The following is a 27,181-nucleotide window of genomic DNA, read 5'->3' on the forward strand; positions in this document are numbered from 1 at the left end:
TATGTTCTTGAATAAATTAATTAATGTAACTAGTCACAGCTGTGACTTGAATGTTATAAACTTTGCTATATAGTTTACAAATAGTATCTTATTTGTCTTTACAAATCTGAAAGATCTATATTTGTCTTTATTTTGTGGCTAAGGAAATTAAGATATAGGAAATTAGCTACTTTTAGTGTTGAACTCAAATATGGTTCCAAAGACAATAATTTCATTCTGTTGGGTTAATTTAAATTGCAGAGGAATCAAAATGTCATTTTTAGCCTTTTCTGATGCATACAATTCAACAAGTAGGATTTAAAGTTGTACTTCTAAGAGAAATATCCCTGGGGGACTTAAACTATTGGTCATTCACACTTTTACTTGTAATACCTCAATATGACCATTTTGCCTCTTAAAAACAATCACAATTTCAAATATTGTACAAATATAATAGGAAGTTGTTTATAAGGTTTTTTTGCTTGTTTGTATGTTTTAGGAAAGAAAGTGGGAGAAGCAGTTTGGGGGCATGAAGTGTTCTTAGGGCAAACAGGATATTCAGAGATTTAATGTTTGCAAAACAGAAAGTTTGAATCATAGCTGGGGCCTAGTAGGTAGATATGGAATAAATTTTTCTGGATAGTTTTAGCCAATGTTGTTTTGATTGAAACTAGCAGAAACTTTTCAGAGCTAACTTATGTTGAAGAGCATTTATTAAAAGAATGCATTTTTTTTCTCATGGAATGTAAGGGCAAAAAAGTATAGCTGGTCTTTGAAAGGAACTGGATCTAACTGAAAATTCTCTCTTTCATGGGTGTGCTTTCTTTCTCCAGCTTCTTTTATTTCTTTGCATTCATGCTAGAAAAATAACTGCCCTAAATGGGAGCGACATTACTTTTTAGACTTTGTCATAGACCTGGGATGGGGAGTTAGATGTTGTGTCAGGACCTTAATTCTCAAATCATGACCAAAGATGAGAAGGGCCAGCAACTTATTTAAAGCCAAGTTTCAACCCCAGATAATCTTATAGCCCCATGAAGAGGGGACAATTTTATGGGACCTGGAGAGGAGCTAAAATTAAAAGCAACTCTCTGAAGCTTAACAGTTTGAAAATGGGTCTAGTTTCTTGGGGTTGGTAAGAGAATGAGAATGGTTATAGCCAGGCCTACCTTACCAAGTCCTGTTGGCCCCTTTTTGAGAAAGAGGGAGAAATTTTATGGATCACCCATCCCTGAAGACACTAACTTTAAGAATAAAGCTCCTTATTGTTAATTTTGCTAGATCAAATCTTCTTTAAGACTCAGCAATTCCAGTTATTCTCTCACTGCTTCACACCACTCTGAGATTGAAGAGCAAGAATCATAATAGCTATTACACCTGCCAGCAAGTCAAATCTTTCAGGCTGAAGAATATGAAAGAAAAAAAAGAGACAGACTCATCAGTGACTTATTTACTCAAATGTCACTACTTCTTTATTTCAAGCTTCTTTTGCACAGCCTTCTTCTAGCATCTACTAATTCATCGAGTGATCAACTTCACAATTATCATTTATTCTCCTTTTCCACCTCTTTCTACACTCAACACTGGCAATAAAATATTGAAATATGACAAAGATAAATGCAAATAATATTTCTAGATATATGAGGTCTCAGGGAAGATAAATCACAAGTAGACATAGAATTTGTTTTCAATGAGTTCTGTTAACGGAAAGGTTTTATTAGCATATATATATATACACACACACATATACACACACACACACACGATGGTACAAACAAATCGTAATTGCCGTAATATATTTAAAGTGTTCAATGCTGAACAGGAAAAAGAACGTGCTTCAGCTTCAGTGATGATGTGGCTAGAAGGAAGGTATCCTATTCTCGGAGACCTATAATATAAAGTTCAAAAAGCTTATTCAAACCCATCTGCAGACATCACTGGATTATCAGTAAATATCCTTAGAATCAGGATTTGTTTGATTTTGGTGTGAGATTACTTAATATTCAGGAGAAAAAGCAAAATTCAGCATTTTATTTGAAAAATTTGATAAATATCATTCATATATAATGTTAATAAACATAAATATATTAAAATATGTATAATAATTAGTCAACAAGGTAGAGGGAGGTAAAATATTTTGCTGAAGATCACATGGCTAGGAAATATTAATAATTTATTGCAGTGTAAAGAGACATCAATTAAGTAGCAAGAAATAAAACAGGTTATAATCTTTGCTTCATTATTGACTAATGTTGAGCAATTTGCTTACAATTTCTGAAGGTCAAGCTAAGATTTATATCTCCAATATGTATACAGCATTTACAAATGAAATTGGTCACATTAGGGGAATAAATTTCATAAGATAGAAAGACAAATTACAAATAAATGTGTGAAAAATTTGCAGTAGTTAATCGAAGACATATCAAACAAACAATGAAGCATGGTTTGCTTTTCAAAATGCTATAGATTAAAAAATATATATAAAGTTTCCAATGGCTCAGTGGAATACGCCCTTTCAAACACTTTGGTAAAAGTTAAATTTGCATAGACACTTTGGTATTCAACATAAAAGGACTTTATTTCTAAGAATTGATGCTAAGGATACAGATAGACATGCAAATATCAAGGAAGCTTATGAAAGCATTATTACAGTAAAATATTGGAAACTTATTTTAAATATTAGATACTGTACATTCATAAAAATTCATATTCTCAAAGAAAATTCACAAATGTAAGAAAATGGACATGATATAGTGTTAATTGAAAACATGACAAAATACTATATGTATAGCTATATCTATATATATACAAAATGATACCATTTTTAAACAAATAAATGAATAAGAAAGGGCCTAGAAGGAAATATGGTATTATAATAAAGAAATTAACTTTAGGTGGTGAGCCTATAGATGATATTCATTTACTTCTATATATATTACTGAATATTCTTCAGAGAACACAAACCAATTTTAATTAAGAAAATGAGACCATACATTAATTGCTTCAGAAAAAAATAGAAATTGAAAAAAATTCTATATTTATGGAATAAATTATAAAAGTCACACAATAATTACTTCTTAAAAGTACTTATAGACTGTTTAGCTGGTAAATTTTCTCTAAGTTATGAAGCACAAATAATTCCCATCATATATAAACTGTTTCGTTTGTGAAATAGATAAAAAAGTATCCAATTTATTAATTCTTTATTAATACTATGAAAACATGAGACAGTTTGCAACAGCAATTAAAAAAACATAGATTAATTTTCCTTATGACCACAAAGGCAAAAATCCTTAATAAAATGCAAGAAAGGGCCAGGTGTTGTGGCTCACCCCTGTAATATCCAGCACTTTGGGAGGCTGAGGCAGGTAGATCATTTAAGGCCAGGAGTTCAAGACCAGCCTGGCCAACCTGGTGAAACCCCGTCTCTACTAAAAATACAAAAATTAGCCAGGTGGTAGTGGCACACACCTGTAGTTCCAGCTACTCGGGAGGCTGAGGCAGGAGAATGGCTTGAACCCAGGAGGCAGAGGTTGTGGTGAGCCGAGATCATGCCATTGCACTCCAGTCTGGGTGACAAAGTGAAACCCTGTCTCAAACAAACAAAGAAACAAAAAAAGCAAGAAAGTTGAACTCAATAGTATATTTGAAGTCCACCCACAACCAAGTAGGATTCATGTGATAATTTCAAGGATGATTTAGTATTAGACAATCTGTTTATACAATAATTTGGATAGGTTTAATGAGAATAAATAGATTTGAGACAATATGTTATAATTTCAGTGCAATCTGAAAGTGCAATGCTGTGTGATAACACACAGCATTTATTCTTCACAAAACAATCCTAAAAGCCTGGAATAGAAGTATTTCTTAACATCAATATTTATTTGGAACCAATAATTATTTTTTTAAAATATGCAACACCAAAGACCTTTCCACTTAAATGAGAAATAGACATACTATTTATTAATCAGCTCTATGGCAGGGACTAGGAAACATGCTGGGTATACCAGAGGGGAGCAAAACAGACATTATCCCTGCTCTGATGTTACTTCCAGTGTAGCACTGTAGTAGAATATATACAAGGAATAGGAAATTATATAATTTCTATTTGCATAAATACAATTTTCATGTGAGAAGTATTATGAAGAAAATTAACAGAATAATGAAATAAAATTAAGGGGAGGTTTGTAGGATGCTATGTAGAGTGTTTGCCAGAGAAGCTCTCACTAGAGAGGTATCATTTAAGCTAAGATTGGGAGGATAGGAAAGTAAAATACTTATTACTGTTTTTTCATGGTGGCCATTTACCATAGCTCTTGAGTTTATAGCAATTCAATCAAAGAATAAATAGATATAAAATGTATAATACTTGAAGAGACAAAAGTATTATTACTTGTAGATAATATGTCTACATATACACCCATATAGGAAGAAGATAAGCTAATTATTAGAATTAAGAAATATAATTCAGCAAAGGGATCAGACATAGGATAAGTATTTTTTTAATCAATGTCTTTTTTATATACTAAAAGTAAGCAAGTAGGAGATGAATGGGGGTAATATTTCCCATTATCAATAATGACAAAAGTCAGAAAATATTTAGTAATAATTTTCACAAGAAAAGTTTACATAAAGAAAATTACAAATATTTACTTGATGATATTAAGGTAATACTTGTATTGGTGGAAAATTATACCAGCTCCAGTACGGGAAGACAAAGAAAATATCTTAAAGGTATCATTTCTTCCCTAATTTGTAGTTTTATAGCATTTCAAGTATAAGCACTTGTATAACTTGAAAAAATAATTTAAAAATCTAGATTAAAAATATGTGTAATAGGGGAAGAACTTTCTCTGACCATTAGTAAAGTGTATTACAAAATCACAGAGATTACAATAGTGTGGGGTTTGAGTAAGAAAAGCCTGGTTCATCAAAGGAGCAGTAGAGTTAGACCTAAAAGAAATCTTACTATATATAAAAAGTGTTATATAATAAATATTATAAATAATGAAGAACAAGTTATTCAGTGCAGGATATTGAAAACAGTTTTATTTTTACTTCATACTATATAGAATTAAGTATTTAAAAATAACACTCTAAACAACTAGACATTTCTGTAGATGAGTATTGAATGGCCATTGAGATAGGAAACTGCATATTAAGTCTAAAAACGTAGAAAATTTTAACTTTTCAAAAGTTATGGGCTTAAGAAATCATCAACAGAGTAGACAGCCTACAGAATGGGAGAAAATATTTGCAAACTATGCATCTGACAAAGGCATAATATCCAGAATCTATAAGGAACTTAAACAAATTAACAAGCAAAAACCTAACAACCTGATTAAAGGATATGAACACACATTTCTCAAAAGAAGACATACATGTGGCCAACAGGCATACAAAAAAATGCTCAACATCACTATCATTAGACAAATACAAATCCAAACCACAATGAGTTGCCATTTCATGTCAGTCAGAATGGCAATGATTTAAAATGTCAAAAAACAACGGATGCTGGTGAGATTGCAGAGAAAAAGGAACACTTTTACACTGTTGGTGGGAGTGTAATTAGTTCAACCATTGTGGCGATTCCTCAAAGATAGAGAGGCAGAAATACCGTTTGCCCCAGCAATCCCATTACTGGGTATATACCCAAAGGAATATAAATCATTTTGTTATAAAGGTACATGCATGTGTGTTCATTGCAGCATTATTCACAATAGCAAAGACATGGAATCAACTCAAATGCCCATCAATGATAGATTGGATAAAGAAAATGTGGTACATTTTCACCATGGAATACTATGCACCCATATGAAAGAATAAAATCACATCCTGTGCAGCAACATGGATGCAGCTGGAGACTGTTATCCCAAACGAACTAATGCAGGAACATAAAACTAAACACTGCATGTTCTCACTTATTAGTGGGAGCTAAACATTGAGTACACATAGACACAAAGAAGGGAACAATAGACACTAGGGCTACTTAAGGGTGAAGGATGGGAGGAGGGCGAGGACTGAAAAACTACCTATTAGGTACTATGCTCATTACCTGGATAATAATCTGTATACCAAACCCCTGCAACATGCAGTTTACACCTTGTAACAAACCTACACATGTACCCCCTGAACCTAAAATAAAAGTTGGAAAGGAAAAATAACATTATGAGCTTAAAGCAAACAAAAATAAAAGATCCTTGACAAATTAGGAAAAGATTTTTAGGGAACAACAAAAATATTTTTAAAACCTCAATATCTGTGAAGCCCAACAAAGAATAAGACAGTAATAAACAATAGATGAAATGGGCAGGGAACATAAGCAGACATTTCAAAAGATTAAAAAACGCTTATCTTCATTAGTAATTCAGGAATAAATATTAAAATAACATGGCATTTTTGCCTATCAATTAATAAATATATACTTTAAAAAATGTTTACATGCACTGGCAGACATAGTTTAAAAGGCACTCTAACATCCTGTTATAGAAATGAACATTGGTATGACCTTTCTGCAAAATAGGTTGGTCATTTGTGTAAGATTTTTAAAAGAGTTTATATCTTTGGTTGAATAATTATAGTTGAGGGGAACTCAACAGAATAAATTAATCAAAGCTGTTAACAAAGATTTAGGTATATGAATGCTAGTCATGGCATTATTTGTAACCAGAAAAACTTGAAAACAACTAAAATGTGCAACAATAGAGAATTATGTAAGTACTATATTTATATGATAATGTGTTCCTTTCAAATTAAATGTTTTTGAAGAATATTTAGTTACATGGATAATACTCACAAAATTTTAAGTAAAAATGATCAAATTATTAAGTAAAAATAAAACTAAATACAAAGTATGACCAAAAATTTCAAAATACAGTATATATGAAGGTGAATGGATACATAGAAAAAAATTAAAATATTAATTAAACTATAATTATTTCTGGGTAGTAACATTATGAATATTTTCTCTTTGCTATATTCTTCTGTAGTTTCTAATTATTTTAAATCTTTATCATGTATTCATTGATGTCCAGGAAAGCCATCTAATAACAAATAACATTAACAATAAAAATGTATACAATAAGGATTTTGTAACAATAATCATTCTTTACAGGATCAAATGAATAATCTATATGTACACAATGAAATTTAGGAGGAAACATAGAACTTACAAATTTTTACTGCTAATTTTTATAGCTGTAACCCTTAAGTTAAGCAAGTTTACAGTTACTAACACTAGTAAAAACTGTGTAAAGATTTATAATTTTGTACTAATTAAAGATAATTTCTCACATTTCTTGACAGAATGGGGTTATACTACATTTTTAAAATCATATTATAAATGAAATCATGTTTCAAAGTAATAATATACTCACTATGATTTTCGCAATGTTATTAGAAGAAATCAATTGAGCATGTTCTTCAGTTTTGGTGCTATCATTGTAACAGCAGCCTTTACAGGAACACCCTCCATCCCCTTTTCTGTGTATGCAAATTATCAAAGTCTTGCCCCTGAGATAGTGATGTTTCCTACTGAAAGACATCAGAAAAATTCTTAATTCTGGTGAGCTAATCTTCCCTTGTAATCTGCTCTTCTCTGGTTTTAACCATGTACTGTATTCTCAGGGTTGAGTCTTTTTCATTGGTGGAAAGAATGCATATTTCTAATTATCTGATAGTAAAAAATAAATCTCTAACATACTGTGATGCCTAACGTGAAGTTCCTCTGAAAACAACTGAAAATAACATCTGCATCAATTTCTTATCGTTTTCGCTCTTATTTTGTTTTTTGTTTTAACGTTTGGACTCAACTTTCCCCAAGTTGCTCAAAGATTCAGATAATCGACCGAAGGCACCTGAGGCTGAGAAATGTGCTAGTAGTTGATGTCTGACATATTATCAGGGGAAGAGAGGATGGATTGACCCTTCCGAAAAATACCTTTAAAATTTAAACTAGCTTCATTTCTCACAGGCTTCTCTGTTTACCCTGGAATACTCTTGTTATCATAGAGAAAATAAGTATTAAATATTTTCTATGTCAATTCTGGAATGAATGAATAATTAGAGATTAACAGGGGTATAAGTCATTCAGATTTAACCTTGTCAAAGAGTAGTTCTCAGTTTTCATTCTGAAATAGTTTCAAAAATAAGTATAAGCAGGGCTTAATGTTTATAAAAGCTCTTCCACATCACATATCAATTTATTCTCTCAATGAACACGGGAAATAGGTAAGATTGCATCATCATTATTCTCATATTATGGAAGAGGGACAAGAGATTCAGAGATATGTGCTTTGCTCCAGGTCACAGAGTTATAGGCACAAGAGAAACGATTAAGATCCAGTTCTTCTGACCCCACTGTACAACACTGTTTATCTGTTAGACACCCAAATATCCAAATGCAAGTTGTAATTCATTAGTACTTCTCATAAAACAAAAAGAAATCCTTGACTGTACTAAATTCCTGGATATCAAATCACAAATCAGTATTTTTTAAGAAAATTAAGTTTAATTTATGCCAAGTACTTACATTGGTATCAATTTACATTTTTGTGACTCATATCACAAACCATGTCATTCCTTTGAATATGGAAAGCCCGAGTAGAATATTTATGAAAAGGATTTAACTCTATGGAATGAAAGGAATGACCCAGTCCCTGGATAATTGCAGGATTTAATTCTACAGAATTGTTACTGGTAGTAGATGCTGACCTTTAATTCACAGTTCCTAAATACACTCCCTAAACAGGAGTATAATTATATAAGGTACATTTCAAGCCAACATTTAAAAAAACTAAGATTTGTGGGAAATACAATACAAGAATGTGAGAGAGATTTCCACAAATGCATTTAGTGCTGGACTAGAGAAGAACATATCCAGCCTTCACCCCTTGAAACAGACTCAATCTGAGAAATTAAGAAATTGTGTACATCTCTGGAACCAGAAAACTAGCAACTGTACCATTGAATCAGAAAACTTAACCAGTTGTCTCTGATTATCAGTGCTTCTCCATGGGATGGCAGAAACACTGTACCTCACTTTTGCATATTTATTCATTAAAAGAAAATGGAAAAAATATCAAAAATGAGAGATGTAAGAACTTTCATTGCAGTAAATTCTGTAAGAGAAAAAATGTTAAGAACTCATTCAATTCAGAATCAGAAAGAATGAGCAGTGAGAATAGGATATTTCACTTGAATAGAGCAATGATGCACGATACACCAGAAGATGGAGGAAACTACAACAAAATTTGGAATGGAAATAATGCATCTATTTTTCCTCTAGTTGAGGACAAAACTAATAATCAGATTTGTTGTTCATCTGATAAGGGAGACTAAAAGCAACCAATTTATTATCAAGTCTAAATTAATTTTGCTTAGTTGGAAGATGGATCGAAAGACAGAGACAAAACTAAATCCACGAGGGCTCTAGTAAATCAGTGCACAACAAGGGAAAATGTGTTATTCTGAATAGTTAAAGATAAGTTTACCTGAGAAAATAACTGTAGAATTCAGAATATTTCATAAGACCTAGCTTCCTCATTAGAAAGCAAGAAAACAGGCCAGGCTCAGTGGCTCACGCCTGTAATCCCAACACTTTGGGAGGCTGAGGTGAGTGGATTACAAGGTCAGGAGTTCGAGACCAGTCTGACCAACATGGTGAAACCCTATCTCTACTAAAAATACAAAAATTAGCTAGGCATGGTGGTATATGCCTGTAATCCCAGCTACTCAGGAGGCTGAGGCAGGAGAATTACTTGAACCTGGGAGGCAGAGGTTGCAGTGAGCCAAGGTCGTGCCACTGCATTCCAGCCTGGGTGACAGAGCAAGACTCCGTCTCAAAAAAAAAAAAAAAAAGCAAGGAAACATATTTCCCAGGAAATTATAAAAGCCATGAAGAAATCATAAGATAAACCCAAAAGACAGGAGAATGAAATATAAAGGAATATGGATACTATAACAAGGATTTGGAGGCAACAAAAATATAACACCAGCACTAAAAGTATATTTCTGGCAATAGCAGACCAGATTGCTTGGATCAATCCTATTACTGAGAACAACTAGAAAAGCTAGACAAAGTAAAAACAATGTATGTTTGAAGGCACTGGAGGATTACTAAAATAGAAGGGATTTGCAGGAAAAAAAATCTGGGAAATAATTTAACCTTGCATTTGGCACTTTTTTTCTCAAGACAGTTTGCTGATTCTGAAAGTGTCAGCCTAGAGGTTGAGAAATTGATCTCAACTTGTAGCAGACTAACAGGGCTGGTGGTGTGAGAAATGAAGTTCAGAGTCCACCAATGGGGAGAGGCCCTGGTCTACACTTTTCAGTAGGGACAATGAAAGGCTACAATCTAAGAATAAGAATAAATTCAAAAGGGAGCAGCTCTGCATAGCAGGTGCCAACAAACATTTTAGCTTTTCTATAAAGGACCAGATGATAAATATTTTAGACTTTGCAGGCTTCACACTCAAATCTGCTATTGTAGTATGAGAGCAGACATAGACAGTATGTAAACACCTGGGCATGGCTGAATGTTCCTGTATTTGCAAAACAGGCTCAGAATCCTGTCCTTTTTTGGAAGGTATTATTGAGTAGATTATTGGCTAGGATGCCAGGGTCAGATTGGCAGCTAGAATAGTAGACACCTGCTTCCTAAGGGGTGATGGAAGGTGAAGGCAATGAGAGATTTAGGTAACTCCTGCTGCAGTTTGGGGTTATTTCTTGTGTGGTAGGCAGAATAATGCCCTACCCAAACATGTCCAAATTGTAACCGCAGGAACCCGTCAACATGTTGTAATGTGGCAAATGTTGCAGATGGAATTGAGGTAGCTGATCAACTGACCCAAAGACAAGGAGATTACCTGAATTACACAGGTGGGTGCAATATAGTCATAAATGTATTTAAAAGAGGAAGAGGAAGGCAGAAGAGAGAGTTAGAGTAGATAGGGAGACGAGACTATGGAAGCAGTGACCAGAATTATGCAATGTGAGAAAGACTTGATTAGCCATTGCTGGTTTTGAAGATGGAAGTGGGCCATGAGATGAGAAATGCAGACAGCCTCTAGAAGTTGGAATATGCAAGAAAACAGAATCTCTTCTAGTGCCTCCAGAAAGGAGCACAGCCTGATTTTATCCACTGGGACTCACTTGGTACTTCCGACCTCCAAATTTGTAAGGTAATAAATTTGTTCTGTTTGTGGCAATTTGTTACAGCAACACTCCTCTTACCTGGGGGTGGAGCTGACAATGCAGGTGGGGTAAAAGGAGACCCATGGATTGGCAGAAGGAGGAATGCAGAGATGGAGAATTAGGCTGGAACCAACACTACTCACTTGGTTTGCAACTGAATTATGCAAACCAACAAGGTATCAGTTTTATAAATGCTGCATTCTAATAATTAAAATCAAGAACAATTACCCCACTCTGCATAATCCTTCATGATTTAATGTTTCTTTAAAAGGAGAACGTTCATAATTAACTCATTTATTTATCCAGCCCCCGTTATTTTCAACCTGCTGTTTGTCAGATGAGATTATGACTTATAATAATAAAAAATAAAAATTGCTTCTTATGAAAAAAGAAGTCTATCCATAAGACCTGAAGCTGAATAAGTCTCATTACATATAAATTCGCAAAGTGGCAATCGTGACAGGCACAATTTCACCTTTGTAGGCACAAAATGGTGACATGAAGAGCAAGAGAGAGAAACATGAATGTTACTGAATTATACCACTCTTGCCTTATTTTAAAAGATACTTGAGACTGGGTAATTTATAAAGAAAAGAAGCTTAATGCGCTTAAGATTCTACAGGATGTATAAAAAGCACAGTGCTGGCATCTGCTTCTGGGGAAGCCTCTGGGAGCATACAATGATGGTGAAAGGCCATGTAGGGGAAGTTGCCTGTCACATGGCCAAAGCAGGAACAAGAGAAAGTTGTTGAGGGGTGGGGCGGGGGTGGGGGCGGGGGGGCAGCAGGTGCTGCACACTTCTAAATGACCAGATCTTGTGTGAATTCATGGCAAGAACTCACTTATCACCAAAGGGATGGCCCAAGCCATTCATGAGGAATCCGACCGCATGATCCAAACACCTCCCACCAGGCCCCACCTCCAACATTGGGAATTACATTTCAACATAGTATTTGAGCAGGGACGAACATTCAAACTGTATGAGTTACCTTGTATAAGTCCTTCAATTTAGAAAAATTGGATGTTAAAATAGGATGCATCCTAGCTTTTGACTAAGGCATAAAGACTGGATGGTATGTTCCAAGGTGAGTGGGTTTAGTTAAACAACTTATACATATTGAGGCTATAAGAGGTTAAGGTGATTGGAGACGACAAAATTTCTTTGTGTAGAACTCTGATTCCTAACCAACCTGGGAGGGATGAGGGGCATGGGATGAGTGAGTTTTCCTCACTTCAGGTCTACTGAGGGGGGCCAGATTCTTTCCTGCATTTGGAAGACACTGTGGACTGATGCCTGGCCTGTGCCGAGGCTATCAAAGAGAGAGATGCTAACTGAAGCTGCTCATGGAAGCACAATAAAGGCTAAATTTTGAAAACAATGCATTTTCCTCCAATAGAGAGCCAAAGGAGATCCTGGGGAACAGGCATGGAATCCATGTCTATCACAAGAATGTTGGCCTGAGGTCACTGAAAATAACATTTTGCCCAAAAAAGTGTCTACCAGAGTACGAGGGGAATCTTGTAGAAACTGAGGTTGAAGCACTGGGTGCAGAAACTGAAGGATACCTGTAGTGGCCAGCTGAAGGAGAGCCTCTACCAGGTCAAGAGAACTATGGTTGGGAAAAGCCAGCAGGAAGTCATCAATGGATGCTAATAGCGCCTCAAGAGCTAGAGTAATTTTTAAACATCGACCAGGTCCACGAGATAATTTGTATCAGCAGTTAAGTGTGAAGTTTCCTACCCCTGCCCCAAAACCTGCTTTTTTTTTTTTTTTTTTCTTTTGCCTCTTCTTGCTCTGAGCCCAGAGGGTCAGAAAAGAGAGTAGTGGCTGCCCCTTAAATCTGGTGAGAGAGCCTCCAAGGGCGCCTCACAGAGACAGTTATGGTTCCTTGCCTGAGTAATCTAAAGGCTAGAGGCTATGGCTACTGGCCTGATGCAGGAGTGAGGGAGAGAGAGAAGACAAAAGGCTGAGCTGGAGTTGGGGTTATATATTTGAAGGTCATAGGATGTAGCTGAATGCATGAGACTGTGCAAGATTCCCCAGGGAACTGCTACCGTCCCCCAGAATAGAGGAATACAGATATTGAAGCCGTGAAAAATGCCACCACTTAAATGGTAGAAGTAAAGAAGGAGTTTATTTTAATATAAACAGGTCCTCATCAAGCCTTCCTTTTGGTCAAAGGCCCCCATTTATGAGTCCTCTGCCTGACACCAGGGTTTCAGTCTGTGATCCTGTGAGAGGCCATGAGTAAAAGGCCACCTAGTAGCTAGAGCCACAGGCTCGATGTTATCAGTCTGGAGAATTAATGAATGGAGCCATTTAGCCAGAGATGTAAAGGGAAATAGAACTACTATGGAGTGAACTTAGAGTAATTTATTAGTCCTTTGAATCACACTCTCATTTGCTTTTATATATGAATAGTAATACTGCCAGTAATATCTTGTAGAATTCAAGTCAATGATAATAACTTAGTAGCAGTAACTACAATTTACTTGTCTATACTTTTCTAGGCCCTGACTAGGCTTTTTATTTATTTTTATTTTTATTTATTTATTAATTTATTTGTTTATTTATTTTTGCACCATACTGTTAAGTTTTCCTGAAACAAAGAAGGGGAAAAATGTATTGACCAAGGACACGAATTAGGTCCTGGCAGAGAATTCTTATTTTTCATGCATAGCATCAGTGAATAGTTCGTTCTAGCCTATTAATTATTTAAATAGTTATTATCTATGTTTGTCTTTCTTGCTTGAAATAAAAACTGCTGATCTAAGCTTATCTGCATCTTAACATCTTTTAGCAATACAGAGTGTGTACAAAAGCTTTTTTTGGCAGAGCAGAAAGAGGAAGATGAATCTTACTATCAGCCAAGAAGCTAGCAGCATGTCAGTCATTTTTACATGAATTCTCATTTAATTATGACAACAAACTTGTAAAAATAGATGTCTTACCTTTACTTTATAAATGAAGAGACAAAGGTCACTAAGTTATTAAGTGGCAAGACTCTGACTATAATTCCAATGTCTGATTCTAGAACCTACAATGAAAATATAGGCCCACTATTCTTTCCATGATACCATCAGAAAATGCTTTATATATCATATCTCATTTTATTTCTCCATATGATAATGAAGTAGATAAGAATTAAATGCTGTATTGCCAATTTTACAGACTGAGCATTTGTTGAACTGAACATAAGAGTCAGTCTAGGCAATCCAATGAGCCAATAAATTTTAACCCAAAGAAAAGTAAATGTGATCTGAAATGTATTCTATTTTGAACCATGATTTCCTTGTTGTAGTATGCTGAAAACATGTCCTCCTCTGCAAAAATTAATTTACTTATTAATGCCTGGAACCTATGAGTATTATCTTATTAAGCAAATGCATTTTACTTTATGTGGCAAAATATATGTTTAAGTTAAGGGTCTTAAAAGTCAGAGTTTATCCTGGATTAACTGGGTAAACCCTAAATGCAATGACATATTTTGATAAAAGACAGACTGAAAGAGATTTGAGACAAACTGTAGAGGAGAAGAGACACATATGTCAAACATATGTGCCTAAAAAGCTATTTCGGAATGAGACAATAGAATGGAGATCAATTGATAAAAGAAAGATAAAAGAGCACTTTATGTAGCTGAACAAAACCAAAACTTTTAAGTAGAAAAATGTTGTGGGGTGGGGGGAGGCGGGAGGGATAGCATTAGGAGATATACCTAATGCTAAATGGCGAGTTAATGGGTGCAGCACACCAGCATGGCACATGTATACATATGTAACTAACCTGCACATTGTGCACATGTACCCTAAAACTTAAAGTATAATAATAATTAAAACAAAGAAAAGTGTCCCCAAGATTTTTAAACACCATACTAAATCTCAGGACAATAGTTAAAAGAAAATCCTAAAAACTTCCAGAGGGGAAACATATTTCTCCTACAAAGGTACAAAAAATGGATTTTTATTTGACTTTTCTAGATTCCAGAAGATAATGAAAATATGCCTTAAACTATTCTTAAGGAAAATAATTTTGAATCAAGAATTCCACTTCAGCTAAATTTGCGCATAAGTGGAAAAGTTAAGTGGATAAGTTAAGTTCTCTCTCTCACATGCACTCTCAAAAATATAATTACTCAGGGAAACCCCTTGAAATAGCAACTGAAGATATGCCAGTAAAACAGATACAATCCAAAAAGAACACAAGGGAAAATAAAACACTGGTATACAATAAAACAAATAAAAATAAAATTATATTGTTACAACTATGTAGTTGTCAATGTATAGTAATAAAAGCAACAACATGGAGCTAAAAAAGGAAGTGGCAGGGTATAGAGAAAGAGAATTACAAATATGATAATGTTATTTAATTCAAGAGGAGGTTATAATACTAACCCTAGATATTGAAGGAAATAAACAAATTAAAATAAAACTTTAAGTGTAGCCATCAAAGGGAACATAGAAAACCATCAAACCATTAAAGGAAAGAAAAATACAACAAAATTTGATGAGTCAATTCTAAAAAAAGTATTTAAAAAGGGGAAAACCTCCAAGCAAACACAGTAAAAAGAAAATAAGATGCTAAGAATACCAATGTATCTTCAATCACAATAAATGTGAATGGATTAAATTTTCACATTGAATCATTCAGGACATAAGCACGGGCAAAGATTTCACGATGAAGATGACAAAAGCAAAAATTGACAAATTGGATCTAATTAAAGAGCTTCTGCACAGCAAAATAAACTATCAACAGAGTAAGCAGACAACCTACAGAATGGGAAAACATTTTTGCAAGCTATGCATCTGAAAAAGTTCTAATTTCCATCATCTATAAGGAACTTAAACAAATTTATAAGAAAAAAAACAACCCCATTAAAAAATGGGCAAAGGACATGAACAGACACTTCTCAAAAGAAGGCATACATGTGGCCAACAATCACATGAAAAAAATTCAGTATCACTGATTATTAGAGAAATGCAAATCAAAACCACAATGAGATACCATCTCACACTAGTCAGAATGACTATTATTAAAAAGTCAAAAGATAACAGATGCTGGTGAGGTTGTGGAGGAAAAAAGAATGCTTTTACACTGTTAGTGGGAGTGTAAATTAGTTCAATCATTGTGGAAGACGGTATGGTGATTCCTCGAAGACCTAGAGACAAATACCATTAGACCCAGAAATCCCATTACTGGTATATACCCAAAGGAATATAAAAAGTTCTATTATAATGACACATGCACATGTATGTTTACTGCAGCACTCTTTACAATAGCAAAGACATGGAATCAACCTAAATGCCCATCAATAATACACTGGATAAAGAAAATATGGCACATATATACCACAGAATACTGTGCAGCCATAAAAAAGAATGAGATTATGTCCTTTGCAGGGGCATGGATGGAGCTGGAGGCCATTATCCCTAGCAAATCAATGCAGGAACAGAAAATCACATATCACGTGTTCTCATTTATAAGTGGGAGCTAAAGGATGAGAACAAATGGACACGTGGAGGGAAAGAATGCACACTGGGTCCTATTGGAGGCTGGAGGGTGAGAGGAGGGAGACGATTAGGAAAAATAACTAATGCACACTAGGCTTAATCCCTGAGTGATGAAATAATATGTACAACGAACTCCCATGACACACATTTACCTATGTAACAAATCTGCACATCCTGCACATGTACCCCTGAACCTAAGAGTTTTAAAAAACATTTCCACATTGAAACAGAGGTGTATATTGTACCAAAACTAGTCCAAATAGAGGTTGCTTAGAAACGGTATACCAAAAATAACAACAAAAAGTTACTCAATAACCAATCATTCTAACGCTATATAAACCATTTCATGGCAGAGACAGATACAATTTTTTTTTACTTCAGTACATGAGGCTTCTGTAATCTAGATACAAAAACTAGACAGAGAAATAAAAATGAGAGAGAATTATAAATTTTATTATTAAATAGATGTAAAATCCTAAAATATTAAGAAAAATCTAATAATGTTTTAAAATCAAAATCCTTATCAAATGGTTTAGTCTCAGGAATACTAGAATGGTCAAGCATTAAATAATTTCTATTAAAGGGAGTGACTACACTAACAGATTGAAAGAGGAAAAATCACATCATCATCCCAAAAGATTCCAAAGAAGCATTTAATCGAATTAAATTCTCATTCTTGATAAAATTTATAGTAACCTAGAAAGAAGAAAATTTCTCAATGTAAGTGTCTCTACAAGAAAACAAAGCAAAATCATATTGACCCATAAAAATTTGGAAGCATTTGCAATAATAAAATATTTCAAATATGTAAAACTAAACCAAATGAGAAATATGTAATACTGATATTAAAAACTATAAATCTTTCCTGAAAGACATAAGAGAAGTCCTGAATAAATGAAAAGGTACTATTTTAATGGAGGGAGAGAGTCAATATTTTAGGTTGACAATTCTTCCACATTAATAAATTCAGTGCAACACATACATGATTGTAAAATGAAATTTATGATGATGACTTTAAAACTAATATCCAATAAGAAAATGCAGAAGAGTGATAAAAATTTTGAACACAGAAAAAAATTGATTTAATTACATACAATTTAAAAATATTGAATTGTCACAAAAATTAAAACCAGGCAGCAGTTTGGCATTATATTTTAAAATACTATTGCACATATTAAATAGCTGATACAAATAAAATGAAAAAGATAGGGACATAAATAGTAAAAGGAGCAAAGGCCATAAACAGGCAATTTACAGAAAAACAAAAATCATCAATAACAGGAAAAGATGCTCATAATATTTTGGGAAATTACAGTTTGTGAGAGTACTACTGTGAATCAGGCATTCTCATACATTTTTATTTCCAGGAGTATAAACTGGTAAAGTGTTTGGGGAGAAATTTTTAATTATTAATATCTGAAGTGCATGCACACTTCTACCTAGTAATATTTATCTGTGTGCAGGAAAAGACATGTGCAAAGATGTTCATTACAACACTGTTCAAAATAGCAAAAAATTAAAGATAATCTAAATGATCATCATACAGCAATGGGTAAATAAATGATGGTATATTCATATTAGCTGTTCTATGTAACAATTAAAAAGAATGTGGTTGATCTATGTGAACCTACACAGAAAGAAAGACATTAAGTGAACTTAAGGTATGTCTGATGCCATTTATTGAAAATGGACCACATATTTTATGTACATATGGTAGTGTACAGCAAATTTTATGTAAGTATGTACAGTAATATGTCAACAGTTCTCACCTCTGGAGAAAGTGGGATTGGTGGGAGAGTAGAAAATGGCAGTGAGGTCCATGTTTATTTTTTCTGTAAACATATCTCTATACCTTGAATTTTTCATAACATTATTTTGTAATAAACTAATAATACATACAACTGTGTTTATTTAAATGCACACACAAACACATATACACATTACTAAGGAAATCTCTCATTCTTAATAGACAATGAAAAGAAAGAAATGTGCCAGTTCTTCCACTGAGGCCAACTAGAAAACCTGGATAAAATATATTACATATCTACGCATAGATACTAGACAGCCAACATGTTGTTGAATATTTAAAGTAGGCTAGAGGAAGAGAGCTTTTCCTCTTTGAGAATTTACTGATTGCAGAGGGCAAGTGTTGAGAGATTACAAACCTGAGTGAGATTTTGAGAATCTCATAAAACTAAGGGGCTATGGACTTCAATTCCAGGGACCACCAAAAAGCACAGACCCTGGTGAACTCCTTGACTTTATCTTGGGATCTTAAAGAGTGGCAGCACTGAACTAAGAGGTAAATAGCACCCCTTCCCAATATGTCAGTAGCTTTGAGTCATCTCATTCACTCATTGTTATGGACCGAATTATGTCCCCCTGAAATTCATATGTTCAAGTCCTAACCCCTGGTACCACAGACTGTGACAGTATTTGGAGACAGAGTCTTTAAAAAGTAATTAAGTTAAAATGAAGCCATTAGAGTGGGCCTTAATGCAATGTGACTGGTGTCCTTATAAGAAGAAAAGATTCAGACACAGACACACACAGAGGAAAGACCAGGTAAAGATATAGGAAGAAGACAGCCATCTACAAACCAACAAGAGAGGCTTCAGAAGAAACTAACCCTGCTAGCACCTTGATCTGAGACTTCTAGCCTCCAGAATCATGAGAAAATAAATTTATGTTGTTTAAGCTACCCAGTCTGTGACAGTTTGTTATAGCAGCCTTAGGAAATATATTAACAATGATTCAACTGGATTAAAGTGAATCCTAGATTCCAAGTGCCCCAGGGACCAGGCAGAAACTAATCATGGGAGATATTTGGTCTCAAATTATTCCTACAAATGAAATGAAATTATTACAATAAAAGTAAAAGTAATCAAGAGATAAGACAATGCAGACGAAAAGCAGCAGAAATGATAATAGAAACTGACTTATAGGACCCCCAGTAGTGCAGTGTTAATACCTAGACTTTAAACTAAGTATGCCCAATATATTCAAGGGTATAAAACGTAAGACTAGAAATTTCAGTAGAGAATTGAAAACTAAAAAATAGTCAAATACAAATCTGAAAATGAAAAATAGCCAAAATTAACAACTTAATAGATGGAATTAACTGCAGATTAGAAACAATTGAAGAAAGAATTAGTGATTGAAAGGCTGATTAGAAAAAAAACCCAAAATGAGACACAAGGAGACAAAATGATAGAAAATACAGAAGAATGCATAAGCGATATGCAGGACATGGTTAGAAGATCTGATATATGTGGAACTGAACTAAAAGGAAGGAAGAAGAATGGTCCAGAATCAATATTTTGAGAGAAAATGGCTAAAACTATTCAAAACTGATGAAAGACATCAAGTCACATTTTCAAGAAGTCCTAAGAACTCCAAGCAAGGCAAGTTAAGTGAAATCCATCCTTGGAAGTTCTTCTTAAAAATCTTAAAAGCAGCCAGTGAAAAAACATTACTTTTAAAGGAACAAGGCTGATAGCTGAGTTGTCAATAGAAACAATGAAGCTAGAAAAAAGAGTATCTACAAAGCCCTGGAAGAAAATTACTGACCTAAATTATTCATCCTATGAAAATATCCTTCAAGAATAAAAGTGAAATGAAGACATCTCCAGATGAACAAAAATGGTGATAACTCATCACTAAAGGAAATTCAAAAGTACATTTCAGACAGAAGGAATATGATCCCAGATGAAAGTTTGGAGACGCAGAAATAAATGAAAGACAATAGAAAGATAATACATAGATAAATAGAAGTAGATGTTGAATGTATAACAATGTCCTTATGGATTTAAAATATGCATAAATTAAAATATATACAAATAAAAAATAAATCTTGACATTTGCAACAACATAGATGGACTTGCAGGACATTTTGTTAAGCGAAACAAGCCAGACACGGAAAGACAAATACCACATGATCTCATTCATATGTGGAATCTAAAACAAGTTGATCTTATTACAATAATGGTTACCAGGGGCTGGGGTGGTGGTCAAGGAGGGGGTTGAGGAAATGATCCAAGGTTACAACATTTCAATTAGATAGAATAAGTTCAAGAGATATATTGTGCAACATGGTGACTATATAATAAACAATGATACATTGTATTCTTAAAAAATGCTAAGGTTTAAAATGTTCTCACCACAAAAATGACAACTGTGTGAGGTAATGCATATGTTGCTTGGCTTGGTTTGGCCATTGTGCAGTGCTTATGTGTTTCAGAATGTCATGCTATATACAATTTAATCTGTCAATCTGAAAATTTAAAAATATAAAAATAACTATACATATATAGAGAGAGCATATATTGTATATGCTGAAAATCAATGCATTAAACATCTATCTTTTGAAAGTAAGAAAAGCCCAGTAAATTAAACTCTAAGAAATTAGCAGGATGTAATAATAAGAACAAAGATTAATAAAATAAAAATTAACAATAAAGAGAATAAAAAGGCCAAAAGTTTTTTTTTGAAAAGAGTACTAAAATAGAGAAACACTTCAAAAGACTGATTTTTAAAAAGGAAGATACAAATAACCAATGTCAGGAATAGTAAGTAGGAAGGGACCTCACTATATATTGTACAAATAGTAAAAATGTAGTTAAGATGGCATTGTGGACAATTTTATGACAATAAAATTGAAATATAAATGCAATGAACATACCAGAAAAATTCAACTTACCAAAAACTGACACCATAAGAAATAGAAAATATGAATTTTTAAAATTACTTTCTTTAGGGGGTACTTTGTGTTAGATATAAATTAACTGAAATTATCCCCTTCGTGTATGCACGTAGCAGCTCCACAGAGGGGTTTGTGCTTGTAAAATCAAGTATGGTTCAATGGCAAGTTAATGGGTGCAGCACACCAGCATGGCACATGTATACATATGTAGCTAACCTGCACATTGTGCACATGTACCCTAAAAAAGTATAATAATAATAAAAAAAGTATGGTTCTACATAGAGAAAGATAAAGGTATTCTACCTTACATTTCCTTTCAGTCTACATTTAAGAAACTTTCCCATCATGCTGTTCAACCTGTGCATAAAGTAGACCTGAAACCTGTCCTGCCCTTCTTTCTGCATATATACATGCTGATTGTAGACTGGGTTCAGGCAGAGTTACCAAAACCTTGGCAGGAACGAGGAAGGGGGAATGTTCATCCAAATAAATACTCAAGTGTGTGTCTTATTCTTTCCACTTTCCATAGATTGAAGCTAAGGCAAAGGAATGACTTTAAGCATCATCACAGAAGGAGATTATGATGATAGTTTGTTTAACGATAAGTAATTTCTGATTCCCTATCCGAACACTGTTGTAAAATATATTTTGCCTGTTTTTGTGCTTTTGTAAGAATATTTCTTATTAAATTAATCACACTGTTGCTGAAACTGAACAGATATTTCACATACTCAATGAAGTAAACTGTGGATTACGAAAGTTTACTAAGAAATAGCAAAATAGGCAGAAAGTAATCACAGAGTCTATAAAATAGACACTGGAATTGCTCTACTAGTAAACAGCATGAGTTATTCTTCCCACAGTATGGAGGAACTATCATGCTTAGATCTTTATTTTAAAACTCAGCTAATAGATATATCAGTAGAAATAATAAAATAATAAAACAACTGCATAATAAGTGAAATAATACAAAATCAACCAAAGCTTGTATTCCTGAGAAATTGGTAAGCTTCTTCTTTTTTCTATGGTGTGATCATCTCATGTTTTGCTTTTTGCTCAAACATACAGAGAACATAGAGAAAGGTTTGAGACTCAGGTTCACAAATCTGATTAATCCTTGTAGCCAATATATGACTTTCCTGCTATCTTCTGTGATACTGGTGTTCTCTGTTTATTTGTATTTTATTAATTTTTTAAAAAAAATTACAGTAACTCTACCTTGCTGGAAGGTGCTTCAACGTGAATGCATCATGTATAAATGTGAAACAACAAAGTAAAAATTGTGACATTATAAGAGAGGTTTTCCAGTAAAATTCAAGTAATTTATTTTATTTATCTAGATTATCCATTATATTTTATTGACAAAATTCAATTTATTGGCTTCTACGTTTATACCTATTGCCAGAAAGAAGCTCTCTGTGTATATGCTAAATTGTTAAGTTGTAGCACCTTGTAAATAAAGAAAAATTTTCAATGTTTATCAAAATGTATGCAGAAAAAAAAATATGTTCTTTTTCTTCACATAATAACAATGTCTTCTCAGCAACAATTCCTATAGTCCACAGTGCAATGATCCAAGCCTTCAAGGAGAGGAAGTGAGAGATGAGCCCCTCATTAAATGTTGCCTGTTGGGCTAGTTAGTTCACCTTGAATACACATGACTGGTGGCCAGCAAGGAATTGTCTATTAATTTAATTTTTTATTTGCAGACATTTATACATGTTGCCCATTTTAAGATAGCTCATCTATATACCAATCACTCAAGTGGACTAATTCTTAAGACTGACAGAGGGTATGAGTAAATGCACATGGAAATCGACAAGTGAACAGGCTGACAAATTCAGAACTGCAAACACACTGCTTCCATCTACTCAACTGGAGCCATGTTTACAGATCAGAGCTCAGATATACGTAAGAGTCCTTTGGAAAATGTCATTAAGCATTTGCTTCTCCATTCCTAAAAAGATCTAGTTTAGCCAGTGGTAAAGGGAAATATGTCAACTATAATAAAAATGGTGATAGCCTCATTTTTCAGCTGAATTTCCCACTATGAAAAGGGCTTAATTATTAGCAAAAAGCTCTGCTACCCAGGAGCTTTCCTCCTATCCAATGTGACATTACTCACTCTCCACCCACAGCCCAATGGAAAATTGTAATGAGCAAAGCTGGGGGAGGCAGCAGTGTAACAAAATTCTGCAAAACAATCCTCTTGAGTTGATTCCCTCACCCTTTCCTCTTTAGCAATATGCAAAACCATGAAACCAACCCACCACAGATGATATTTGTGAGGTCCATCACTCGGTGAGTTGGGTGCTATGAAATGTGTGTTACAGGAAAAGTCTATGTTTGAATAGGGCTTAACTTCTTTAATAATAACAATAATAATGGAATATACTATTTGCCAAACAGTATGCTAGGTGTCAAACATAGAATCTCATTGAATCCTTTAAACTACCTTACAAAGAGTGCATTATTTTAATCACCATTTTACAAGCTGGGTGATTTGCAGTTAAGTCTATGTTTCCTAGCACAACGCTCTTTCCATTCACCTACAGGACTCTCCTATTGAGTTTGCTGCATGGTTTTACCTGTGTGATGCTGTCCGTGAGATCTAGTCTGGTGTGTGTGTGTGTGTGTGTGTGTGTTTGGTATCTTCTATGCTGTTTGAGCTGCATAGGAAAACCTTCACCCCTCATTTGCCATACTGCCCCTGGTTCACAAGAAATTGTGCCCTACCACATCACAGCTCTTTTCCTAAGGATCCTGGTGCATTGCACGGTTTTCTTGTGACTATAGCATAATTTAGTCATCCACAGGCCTTAGGATGTACCATTGTGTGTACTATGACCCTCATGAAAACAAGAAATCTCTGAAGAGTGTCAGAAACTCTACATCAGAAGATGCACACTGGCTGTGATTTAAATCTTGCTTGTAGATGTATTTTCTTGACCAACACAGGGGTTCTTTGTCTGTGTTTTGGGAAACAAAAATATTCAACTTTTACAAAAAAATCAAAGATTTCATGTAAAACCTGACTTGCACCTTTTCTTGAAAAACTAAGAACTGATAACACTGTATCCTTTTTCTGCATGACAACTGTGAGTATCTTCCTTTAAAAGGGCATACACTCTGGTCTACTGCAGGACCTTTCTTCCATAAGTCTGTATTTGCATCTATACGTAGTATTGCTCGATGATTCTCATTGCCTACTGGGCAGGCATTGTGAGTTTGCTGATTCCTGCTTTGCTTGAATCATGACTCCCATCATCTGAAGCACTGTTAGCAAGGCATCTGTTGACAGCCAATTAGCCAAGACTGCCCTTTTCTGTTCTCTGTGTGGTGAAGCCATGTGTGACTTTTTTTTTTTTTTTGGTCCTCTTTGGCTATGTTGAGTACTTCCATTATCCACAACTAGCAAAACCCTATTCCACTTAACAGTCAAGAGAATGCAGCTAACCACTCCCTGAAGCTTCTTCACCCCCAAACTTCCTTAGGGTGTATCTGGAGGAGCTTTATGGAACAGTGAGAATTTCTAAAGATACCCAGGAATTGTGATTCCTGCTTCAGAACCTTGAGGGCACTTTTTTCACTGAAATGAAGGCTCACTTCCTATTTATTTTTCCTACCCAGTTGCAAACCATCTGGTAAATGTTAATTCTTTCTCCCAAACCGAGGAGAATGACCTGAAGTGGAGAGAGTAAGGAACTGTCAATTTATCCTGCAACATTTCAATGCTGTGTTTAGTGATAGCTCCCTTGCATTTCAATTCAACCCATATTCATCAAGCGCCTTCGACGTGTAAAGGACTATGCCCTGCAGAGTGGCTGCGGATCACACCCCATGTTTTTAAAGCACTTTGATATACATTATTTTATGTAAACCATATATTAATCCAATGAGATGTGTCTTCATTATGCCCGTTTTACAGATAATGGTCCCTAGGCTGAGAATGATCTTATCCAACATCATTGTGAGAAATAAAGAGCAAAACCAAAGTTTGAACTCAAGGTTTGGGACTCTATTTCAGTACAGTACCTAGAGTTTTAATATTATCTTAGACCATATTAGTCTAGAGGAAATGGTCTCATTGACAGAAGAAAAAAATGATTCTCTAGCTTCTTCCAGTTTTCTACGGTATATGAGATGGAAGCACAAATATTGATGAAAAGATCCTCTCTTCTACAAGCTATATTCTGTTCTTTAATTTGTATTTGGGTTTAATTTATTTAATTTTCTATTTTCTAGTTCTGGCTGCTGGTAAGAGGACACTACTAATCTAGAAAAGGGAGCCTCAACATTGTAACTGCCGCTGCAGCACACCATTATTAGAACAGATCCTAATATTTGGGATTAAACAGATACACTGAGCCAGCATTGCAGGTGCCATGGAAGTTTCACTGCCCTCAATATTGCTGACACTCATTACCATGGGCATGCAGCGGTACAGTTGCTGCTAGTTATCCCTGCCAGTCATGGACAGTGTGGGGACACTGGTACCACTGATTGCCAAAGCAGGGCTGTGCTCCCTGGTGCTCTGTATACACCCATGATGTGCTACTCTTTGGGAGTGGGCACAGAGATAAAGTGATTTGGTTTGGTGGAAGTGGTGATGGGATACTCCACAGCCAAGAGTTCTTCTCTGTGAGACCTACAAGAGGCAAGAAACAGTGGTGAGAGTCCTCCTGCTCCTCTGTGTCCTGGCCAGTACAATTCGCATTCACTTAGAATCAGGCACTCCTGTGGACTAGCAGAAGGCAGCAGTAACATTTTTCCTGAAATGAAACATCTCCTAGGAGTTAGGCATTTACTGTCTTATTTTATGCTCTAATTCTAATATGGAAGCACAGCTATTTATATGCCATTAATTTATTCATTTAACAAACATAAATGAAGTACTTATTGTGTACCAGGTAAGAGACATAACTCCTATTTTCAATTTGTTCACAGGCTATAAAAGGAATCACATATTGTCTTGGTCTGTTTGTGCTGCTATAACAAAATATTTGAAACTGGATAATTTGTAAAGTACAGAAATTTATTTTCTCACAGTTCTGAAAGCTGGGAAATCCAAGATCAAGGTGGCGGCATCTGGTGAGAATTTTCTTGTTGGGCCCTCACATGGTGAAGGCAGAAGGGCAAAAAGGGGAGGAATGCTATATTCTCAAACAGTGGGAGGGTAGAGGAGAATGAACCCACTCTCAAGCCCTTTTATAAGATCGTTAAACTTATCCATGAGGTCTCCATTTTCATGACTTATTAAAAGCCCTACCTCTTAATATTATCACAACGGTGATGAAAAGTTTCACCGTGAATTTTAGTGGGGATAAAAACAGTCAAACCACAACCATGTAGAAATGTGTAACTACAATACAGTATGAGAGGTTCTAGGATACAGGTACTCAGATGGTTGTGAGAACACTGAGTATGGATACTTTATTTCCCCTCCTCTATTTTGGGGGATTCAGAAACATTTTCTGAATGAAGGTATATCTGAGCTGACACTTGAAGGACAGAAAAGACTTAAGCAGACATGACGGGGTAAGTCACAGCAGCATGTAAGAAGTGCTGATAGAAGAAAACTTGGCACATTTGGAGCGGCTTTGAGGTGATAAGATTTGGGTGGGTTGTGAATAGTGAAGTTTGGGGCAGATATATCCTTGGTCAAGATCATGAAGGAACTTGAGCATCAGGCTGGGAAAACCCTTGAAAAGTTAAGCCAGTGAGTGACATGATCACATTTTAGATCCCTTCTAGATGCAGAATAAAAGATGAACCTGGTGAGGAGGACAAACC

The 27,181-nt window shown here is 34.7% G+C and overlaps 1 long non-coding RNA gene across 1 annotated transcript in view; it reads right to left on the reverse strand.

Annotated features, from left to right (window-relative positions):
• Positions 1-1,438: 1,438 nt before the first annotated feature.
• Positions 1,439-27,181, reverse strand: part of LOC129047957 (uncharacterized) — a 35,977-nt gene continuing 10,234 nt past the window's right edge. The window contains exons 2-3 of the long non-coding RNA XR_008509894.2: positions 3,451-3,568; positions 1,439-1,867 (exon numbers count right to left, since the gene is read on the reverse strand). This is a non-coding gene — a long non-coding RNA (uncharacterized LOC129047957). The remainder of the gene's footprint in view (positions 1,868-3,450; positions 3,569-27,181) is intronic.

The sequence above is a fragment of the Pongo abelii genome, chromosome 13 (assembly GCF_028885655.2).
Source record: "Pongo abelii isolate AG06213 chromosome 13, NHGRI_mPonAbe1-v2.0_pri, whole genome shotgun sequence".
Taxonomy (NCBI): domain Eukaryota; kingdom Metazoa; phylum Chordata; class Mammalia; order Primates; family Hominidae; genus Pongo; species Pongo abelii.